Raw genomic sequence first — 10,761 nt, forward strand, 5'->3', positions numbered from 1 at the left:
ACAGGACTGTAGTTCACTCAGTATTTTTTGTTAATAATGTGGCTTTGCTATAAAATAAGTTGGTGTTTCCTTTGCTTTGGTACTACAAGATTTTAAATGTTGCAGCAAATGAAAGAATTGAAAACACATTTGAAAGCTGGTGTCAAAAATCATCAGCTGTACTTACAAAAGTTGTTGTGCAGCTTCTGAAATGTAGTTTATTGCTGTAAATATGTACAATTTATGTTAGCTCGTTTATTCTGAAAACACAAATAAAACTTTTTTTTAAATTACAAATGCCTACATATAAAAAGCTTACTTTGTACTACATTTTAAAACATGCAAGATTTCAGGCATATCTTTTTATAATCCTTAAAAATGTTTAGAATTTTGAATCTATCATTTGAGAACTTTTATTACAAAATTTAATACAAAGCTACATCCCTTTATTTGGAAGAAATTCTTTTCAGGATTATTCAACAATCAAAAAAAAAAAAAAAGATACCAGCACTTTTCCAGGAGCTTGTGTCTGTACCACTTTGATTTTTTTAAGTATTATTTAAGATGACAACATGCCTTACAAACACTTAAACATATGGGGTGTATATGTTAGAAAAGAAGAAATGAACAGTCTCCTTGTATTCAAAAATAATGCCTAAAACTGACTTATTGGCATCCATTTGTGAGGTGTATTATGTCAAACTTCTTTTAAAATCTCCACTGTAAATATGAATATTAGAGTTGGCCTATTTGTCAGACTTTCCTAATTTGAAGACCTCCAACTTCCAAATTAATTCTCTCCCTTGAGAAAGAATGTGTTGACAATAAAACAACGAAGAGACCAAAAGTGTGAATTTTATTCATCCATTAATTGGTGATTAGTAGAAAAGCTTTTCAATAAAAGTCTAAACTCCAACCCAGGGATGACTTTAACATCCATTTAACAAAATAACTGGGAATCGCCACTTTAAAAGCTGAGCTTTGGCCTGCAGAGCTGGATATATCTGAGGCATCCTACACTGGCTACTATTTCCACAGACTACATTACACAATGGGAGAAATAAATACCCATCAGTTTCATTTAAAGCAGAAAAGGAACACATGTATATGTAACACGTTTAGAATTTGCTATGTCAATAAGAAGCCTGAGTAAGACAGTGTTTAGCATCCAGCATCTTCCTAAACAAAGCAAAGTGTTGTTTAATTCAGCAATGATTGAATAGTAATCATGCAAGGGCAATGGGAAAAGGATAAAGATATCAAACCGATCTTCTCAGTCTCAGAGAAAATTACAGTTTAGATGGGGAGGCCAACTTAATAAACCATATTAGGGCAAACTAGCATATCCACACATTCACAATAATTACAAAGTGAATATGAAAGTGCTTGGATGAAAGTATTTTTGTCATACACTGGCATGCAAGAGAGTTCTCCAGGCACCTGGGAACATATGTTTGCATAGTCTCTGTATCTGTGTCACTAGTATCCCAGTTATTTCATATCTGAGTCCACTGCATAATTTCTTTCTCTTTTTTTAATTCTGAAACATTTCAAACATAACCATCACCCAGATTCCACAACTATCCAAAAGTCTGCAACAATTAAGTTGCACTTGCTTCATTTAATCAGTTGTGGGGTTTTCTTCTAAAGTATTTCAAGGTAAATCTTATCCCTTATGTGATTTCACTTATACATATATCTGTAAATTATGGGGATTAAGAAAGTCTAACCATAATACCCTTATCATACCAAACAAAAATAATAGCTCCTTGACATTTAATGAATTTTATTCACATTTCCCCAATTGTCTCCAAAACACCTTTTTACAGTTGTTTTTTCAAGTGAGGATCCAAGTGAGGTCTCTTAAGTCTCTTTGACTACAGAACATTTCCTCTCTCCCTTTCTTTTATGCTAGAAGCTCTGCCAGTTCTGCAGAACAGCCCACGTGCTTACACATGGTGCTATTCAGCTTGGCCATTTTTTTCTCTGAAGATAACATTAGAATTTGCTTCATAGACATTTTGTGATAATTAAATTAATCCAAAATTTATGAGATTTTTGTTTTTCCCATTTTGTGCAGAGATATGGAAGTTCATCAAGACAAAAAGAGTTTGCCAAGTAAGTGACCAAGCCAGATGCCCAACTCCAAAGCTCGTACTCTGCCTTACACTTAGACATTCTAATCGTTCAGAATATAAACAGAATTAATAGAAAACTCTTGTTGAGCTTCAATATGTTCAGTTTCAATATACATTATGAAAAGTGTACATTAATGAAACACACATAGTACTGAAAGAAAATGTACACTGAATGTGTACTATGTGTTTTTCATTCATGTATATTGTACACATAATACTGAAAGAAAAACTGAGTTTACCAGGGTGAATTATAGTATCCATCTTACAAAACAGAAAGAAATGAAATCCAAAGATAGTATTTAAAATATACTGTAAAGGGGTGGGGCATGTGGAACAAATAATTTAATATACTGTAAAAACTTTTCTAATATAGAAATATTTAGTGTTTGAAATGAAAGCATTTTTAAAGACTTAAATTAGAAAGATGTTCAAAGGAGGAACTGGTTTGCAATAAAATGTGGCTAGAGGAAACTCAAGTGACTACAGAATTTTCCCATCCTCTTTTTAAATTACTATTTCACTGTAAAAATATAAATAAGTAAATAAGATCTAAAAACATAAGAGACCTGCAAGTATGGCAAGCCCATAATTTTTTAACTGTCAAGCAGTTTTATTTAAGAGGAAACAGTATATTTAATGTATTGCAATTCAGTAGATGATTCCATATTTAATAAATAAAAATGTAATTATGTAACTTGATTTACTCTTTGGATTGTATTCTGATAATATTAAACCTTTAACTTAAAAATATTAACACATTTTAGCTTTCTTATGCAGAAGTCTATTTTCTACTCGGGAGAAAAATGGAAGAAACTGAGATCATGGTCTACATTTTGAGAATGTTTTTACTGCTCGATTAAATTTCTTGGTTTCACATTTAAGACTTTATAAGAAGTAAATTATATGGTTTTCATTTTAAGAATAGATGAATGCAGAAACATTATGTTGGAAAAAACAAAGAGACCCTAAACTAAAAAAAAAAAAAAAAAAAATCCACATACAACTAATGTGCCGCTCTGGAGAACTTAATAAAAAGTAAATCAACTTTTAAATCCGTTAACTTTGGCGTCTGGTAGCATATAAATAAAAGACAATATTTCACCTAAACTCGGGGTTTTCTTAAAAGAAAAATAAAATATTTATCATATATCCTAAACAGAAAATATCAGTAGCAGGAGATGTCAATCTTGGCTGGACGTTGAGTCTATGAATATCATCATATCACATTCTCAACATAGGTATTAGCTACAGAAGTAACTCCCTTTTCAAAGAAAATAGCATTCTTAACAGAAACTTTAGCTTTATTAGAAGATAATTATGTCCCGATGTTAAACAAATATAACCTTAACTATTTCAATTATCACAGGAATATGTGACATTATTATCAATGAATTATGTTTGGGTTTGCAAGGCAGGTCATCACAAGATTGAATCGCTTTTGCTAGACAAGCTGTAGATCAGTCTGTCTGTGCGGTACAGCCTACCAGTTACATATTCTGTATGTGCAAGGAGAGATAATCCTCTCAAAGGAGTTTATTTGAATCTGCTCTCCTTTAAAAGGGTCTTAACTATTTCTAGGATGCTTTTTCTTAAATAACCCTAAGCAGAAAATAAAACGCTACATGATACAGCTCAGCTTTTGACCCTAATTCTAAGATTCGATCTTATCAAGCTATAGTTACCGGGATAAAATAAACATTGTATCCTATCTTCTCATCTTCTCTAATGACTTCAGAATTAACATAATTACACTACTTTATAATTAACTGCCCACAACATCTCTCAGGCATTCAGTTCACATTAGACTAAGAACAAAAAATAGATAATTTTTTTCTTAACCTAAAATTTTAATGACATGGGCTTACACTTCCAATCAAGATGGATTAACAGGTACAGAATTTTCCCCTTTACAACAGCTGCCAAAAATAAAATAAAATACCTAGGAGTATATTTAACCAATGAGGTGAAAGATTTCTACAAGGAGAACTACAAAAACACTGCTGAAAAAAATCATAGATGATATAAACAAATGAAAACATACCCCATGCTCATGGATTAGAAGAATCAATATTGTGCAAATGACCATGGTGCCCAAAGCAATCTACAGATTCAATGTAATTCCCATCAAAATACCAACATCATTTATCATAGAATTAGAAAAAACAATCCTAAAATTCATATGGAACCCAAAAAGAGCCTGAATAGCCAAAGCAATCCTAAGCAAAAAGAACAAATTATACTACAAGGCTATAGCTACCAAAACAGCATGGTGCTGGTATAAAAGTAGGCACATAGACCAATTGAACAGAATAGAGAACCTAGAAGTAAAGCCAAATATGTATAGTCAACTGATCTTGAACAAAGCACACCAAAACATAAATTGAGGAACAGATACCCTATTTAATAAATGGTGCTGGGAAAACTGGCAAGCCACATGTAGAAGAATGAAACAAATCATTATCGCTCACCTATACAAAAATCAACTCAAGATGCATCTTGAGTTGGACTTAAATCTAAGACCTAAAACTATAAAAATTCTAGAAGACAACATTAGAAAAACTCTTCTAGACACGAGCCTAGGCAAAGAATTCATGACTAAGACTCCAAAAGCAAAAACACTTGTACTCCAAAAGCTATTGAAATAAAAATTACTTTTAAAAACAGGTACAGGATTTACACTATGACTTGAAACAATCAAAAACAAAAACAGCCACCCACCCCCACTCCTGACTCCTTGACACACACAAACCACTGGTATTCAAGACACCAAGTATCAGGGAACACAGGATGATACCTGAGTGACAGGAAACAAAGCAGGTGCAGCCTACGACTGCTCCAGCTTACTTGACAGAGTTATCAGACCACAGTTCAGAGAGAGGAACCCATGGGGAGCCTGGAGGGCTCCCTGAATTGAGGAAGTACAACTGAGAATCCGGGAAGACCAAGGCAGTTAGAATTCACAAGAGAGAAAACCAAAGAGGAGGAAGTTGCAGAAAAAAACAACCCCAGAAATCTAGAGCAGATTGCCCTTTGAGTATTCAGGAGAGTATTGATCAGTACGTACACGTGAAGAAACAACCCAAAGCTGGAAAAAGAGCTACTTGAAGAAATTAGAGGGAACAGGTCTGGTACTCATACATTGCCAGGAATAGTGCCTGTTCCCAACAACTAAATTGGAAAATCTCTTAATTCACAAGGCAGTAGGTAAAGTACTCAAGACAGTCTTGTCTTAGTGATAGGGAATAATTAGCCCATTACTGAGCACTGCTCTGGATCTGCCTCACAAATCAGAAAAGCAAGATCTTAATAGATCACTGTTTCCGAGTAACTTAATTGCATTCAATTCAAAACAAAGCTCAAGGATTATTTACAGAAACATAAAAATTGCCAACAGCCAATAAGGTTAAATTCATCACGTCTGGCACCCAATCAGAAATTACCAGGCATGCAAAGAAAAAGGAAAACGAGATCCATAATGAGAAGACTAGTCAATCAACACTAACACTGGTGTTAAAATTAAGACTGGTCTCGAACTCCTGATGTGAAGTGATCCACCCATCTCGGCCTCCCAAAGTGCTGGGATTACAGGCGTGAGCCACCACGCCAGGCCTGAACAATTAATTTTTGACAAAGGCACAGAGGCAGTTCAGTAGAGAAAGGATAGCCTTTTCAGCAAATGGTGCTGAAATAATTGAATATTCACATGCAAAAAGTGAACTTTGAGCCACACCGTGTGCCATATTCAAAAATTAACACAAAATAGAACATAGACCTAAAGGTAAAACTGAAACTATCACATTTCTAAAAGACAATTTAGGAGATCATATTTGTTAATCTGGGTTAGACAATGATTTCTTAGATATGATGCCAAAAGCATGATCCAAAAAAGAACTGGTCAACTGAACTTCTTCAAAATTTAAAACTTCAGCCCTTGAAGACAGTTGGGAGAATGAAACAACAAGCCACAGACTGGAAGAAGATGTTTGCAAAACACATGTCTAATAAAGAACATCTATCCAAAATATACAAAGAACTTTTAAAAATCAACATTAAGACAACCTAATTAAAAATAAGCAAAGACATCTGAATAGACACCTCGCCAAAGAATATGTACAGATAGAAAACATGCATAAGAACAGATTCTCAACATCCTTGGTCACTAGGGAACTGCAAATTAAAACAACATTGAGATACCACTATATCTCTATTAGAATAGCTACAACTCAAAATACCGATAATACCTAATGCTGCTGAGAATTCAAAGCAACAACTCTCATTGTTCGTAGAACTGCAAAGTGGAGTAACATCAGCAAGACAGCAGACTAGAAAGCCCCTGACTACCTGAGATCTGAAGTCAACAACATACAGACCAATTTCTTTTGTGAGTAATCCAGAGACTAGTTAAAATGCATCTGTAACTTAAGAGAACGCAAAACCAGCTGCATCTCCAATAAGAACATCTGTGGCATTCATTCACCACAGTCCACCTCCAAAGCTCAGCATGGAACCAGCAGAAAACTCCCAACTCCTGGTTTCTCCCAGGGAAAGGAGGAGTTGGAGCATGACTTCAGTGTTCTGTCTTTACAGGGGGCTGCCCAAGTGACTGTTTTCTGTCTGGGATTATGGACAGGACTTGGAATACCCTAGATGCCTAGAGGCCGCTGAGGACAGAAGAGAGCTTGGCTGCTTCCTGTCATTCCAGAAGACCTGCAGTACAGTGGAGGCTGATACAACTTGGTAGCCTTTCCTTGGGAACTGGGGGTGGAGGAGAGAATTGTGGAGCATGTATCCAATGTTCTGATATTTTAGGGCTTCCCAAGGGACTGATTTCTCTCTTGCCTGACTCGGAGTACTAACAGGACCTGGAAAACTCTAGAAGCCTTGGGCATCTGAGAACAAAAGAGTGAGGCTGTTTGTGACAGTCCAGAAAACCTGCAGTACCACAGACTGACACCAGAAGGAAGGAGAGATTATGGACATCTGAGAAACCCACAAATCATTAATTGGGAATCTGCACGAGACAACACAGACACAGAAATAGATAAAGGATATTATATAATGATAAAATGGTCAATCACCAGGAAGATCTAACAATGATAAATACATAGTACCCAACATTAAAGCATCCAAATATATGAATCAAACATTGAGGGAAATGAAAGGAGAAACAAACAGCAACACAATAATAGTAGGTTTCAGTATCCCCACTTTCAATAATAGGGCATCCAGACATATCAATAGTGGACGAAAGGACTTGAACAACACTATAGATCACATAGACCTAACAGACATATACAGAACATTCCATCCAACAGCAACAGCATGCACATTCTTCCCAAAAGCACATGGAACATTATCCAGAATTGCCCACGTTAGGTTACAAAACAAGTCTTAACAAATTTAAGATGATTGAAATCAGACCTAGTATCTCTTCAGACCACGGTGGAATAAAACTAGAAATCAGTGGCATAAGAAAACTAGAAAATTGACAAATATGTGAAAATTAAACAAGATACTCTTCAACCACTAGAAAAATGAGAAAAAATTATACCCAAAGTTAGCAGTGGGAAGGAAATAATAAAGATTGAAGCATAAATAAATGAAATATAGAATATAAAAACAAAATAAAAACCAATGAAACTGAGTTGGTTATTTGAAAATAGCAAAATTGACAAATCTTTAGCTAGACTAAGAACAAAAGAAAATTCACAATTAAAAAATCAGAAATGAAACAGAGGATACTACTTCTGATGCCACAGAAATAAGAAGGATTACAAGAGACTGCTATGAACCATTATAGGCTAACAACTTAGATAACCTAAGAGAAATAGATAAATTCCTAGAAACACACAACCTACGATGACTGAATCATGAGAAAATAGAATATATGAAGACTTACAACTAGCAAGGAGATTGAATCAGTAATCAAAAATCTCTCAACACAGAAAAGTCAAGGACCAGAGGGTTCCACTGAAGAATTCTACCAAACATTTAAAGAAGAATTAAAATCAATCCTCCTCAAACTCTTCCAAAAAATTGAAGAGGGAACACTTTCAAATTCATTGTATGAGGTCACCATGATCCTGATGCTAAATCCAGACAAAGATATTAACAAAAAAGACCACACGCCGATATCCCTAACAAACATAGGTACAAATATCCTCAACAAAACAATAGCAAGCCAAATTCAACAACACATTAAAAAAAATCATATGCCATGATCAAGCGAAATTTATCCCTGGAATGCAAAGATGGTTCAACATATGAAAATCAATCAATCACATAAACAGAAAGGATAAAAATCACATAATGAATTCAATAGATGCAGAAAAAGCATTTGACAAAAATTAACACCTTTTCATGATAAAAACGCTTTCAACCATTAGAAATAGAGAAAATTATATAAATATAATAAAGGCCACATATGAAAGCCCACAGCTAACATCATACTTAGTGAAAAACTGAAAGCTTTTTCTCTAACACCAGGAAGACAAAAATGTCTACCCTTGCCACTTCTATACAATACAGTACTGAAAGACCTAGCTAGAGCAATTAGGCAATAAAAAGAAGTCAAAGGCATCCAAATCAGAAAGAAAGAACTAAAATTATCCTTGTTCATTAACGATGCAATCTTATACGCAGAAAACCTTATTTAAAAAAGCTGTCAGAACCAATAAAAGAATTCAGTAAAGATGCAGAATACAGATTCAGCATACATAAATCAGCTGCATTTCTATATACTAAAAATGAACAAGGCAAAAAAGAAATTAAGAAAATCCCATTTACAATAGCATCAAAAAGAATGAAATATTTAGAAATAAACTTAACCAAGGAGGCAGAAAACTTGTACACTGAAAACTACAAAACATTGCTAAAAGAAATTAAAGAAGACACAAATAAAAGACAGCACTGGTCATGAATTAAAGATTCAATATTTTTGAAATATCCACATGACTCAAAGCAATCTAGATTCAATGCAATCCCTATAAAATCCCAATGGCATTTTTTACAAAAATAGGAAAAAGCAATCCCCAAACCCCAAAATTCAAAGGAAACACAAAGACCCCTAGTAGACACACACACACACACACACACACACACACACACATAATCCTGAGAACGAACAAAGCTGGAGGCCTCGTACTTTCTGACAGGGGCCTACAAATGTATGAAAAAAGCTACAAAAATCAAAAACAGCATAGCAGTAACATAAAAACAGGCATGTAGACTAATGAAATACAATAGAGCACCCAGAAGTACATCCACATGAATATAGTCAACTGATCTTCAACAAGGGTGCCAAGAATACACACTGGGGAAAGGATAGTTTCAACAGGCAGGGTTGTGAAAACTGAATGTCCACATATAAAATAATGAACCTAACCCTTATCTGACATCACACACAGAAACCTGCTCAAAATGGATTAACTCCTTTCTCATTGTTGGAACTGAAATTTGTAGATAGGGAAGGATAGGAGGCTAGAATAATGCATGTAATGGATTAGAGTTGGAGACATCAATATGAGCTTCTTTAGCTTAATATAGAGATGTATGATAATATAAATATAGATATAAGTATATACCCAGGTTAGTATACACACACATATTTCTTAGTTCTGTCAGCACCAAAAGGGCCTAAAAGAAATAACACCTCAGTAGCAATGAGTATACCTAGCTTGGTTTCTAACACCATTCTTCAATAAAAGGAACCAAGAGTTCCTTGGAGAAATAACTGATTCTAGGATTGGACAGGAAATACACAAGATGAGCCTGGAGCATTTTGCACTGCCAGAGAGTAAGAAAATACTTTCCAAGATGAAAAAGAAAAAGAAGATGCACCCCCCTGCCCTGAAAAAAATAAAAAGTCCAACCTCATTGATGGGGATATGTCAAAGGGACACAGGAGCCAAGTGAAAGAGCTCCTAATGGCCAAGCCATTAGAACAGTTTGAGTAACAAAGCAGTACTGAATTATAATCCAAAGTATAAAATGAGTCCATACTGATAATAAGTAGAAATCTCAATAGTGGAAAAGAAACAAATGTGTACAAAATTCCACGACTTATGTAGATATTCCAGCCTCAAAAAGGAGAGCACACCTTCCCGCTCCTTAAGTATGGGCTGAACTATAGTGATTTCCTTAAGTACAGTAAGAAAAGGAGAAAATGAAGAGTCAGTTCACAGTGAAGAAACCTGTACCTCAGCCAGGTATCAAGATTAATATCAAGCCATAAATCACGTTAGTAGTATGTACCCTTGATTTGATGTGATGAAAATGGCATTTTATCTCTGTGATCTTCCTTCCCAACACCCATAACCCAAGTCTAATCATGAAGAAAACATCAGACAAATTCCAACAGAGAGAGACATCCCACAAAGTATTTCGCCCACACTCTTCAACACTGTCAAGGTCATCAAAAACATGCCAACTAAATGTAATATGGTATCTAGGATAGAATCCTGGGGCAGGAAAAGGACACTAGGGAAAAACTTAGAAATTTTCTGTTTGAATAGACTCTAGAATTTACTTAACAATGTGTCAATATTAGTTCACTAATTATAACAAATGCACTGTACTAATGTAAAATGTTAATAATATAGAAACTCTGTACTATCTTTTAAAGTTTGGTTTATCTAAAACTGTT

Source organism: Gorilla gorilla, chromosome 3 (genome assembly GCF_029281585.2).
Source record: "Gorilla gorilla gorilla isolate KB3781 chromosome 3, NHGRI_mGorGor1-v2.1_pri, whole genome shotgun sequence".
Taxonomy (NCBI): domain Eukaryota; kingdom Metazoa; phylum Chordata; class Mammalia; order Primates; family Hominidae; genus Gorilla; species Gorilla gorilla.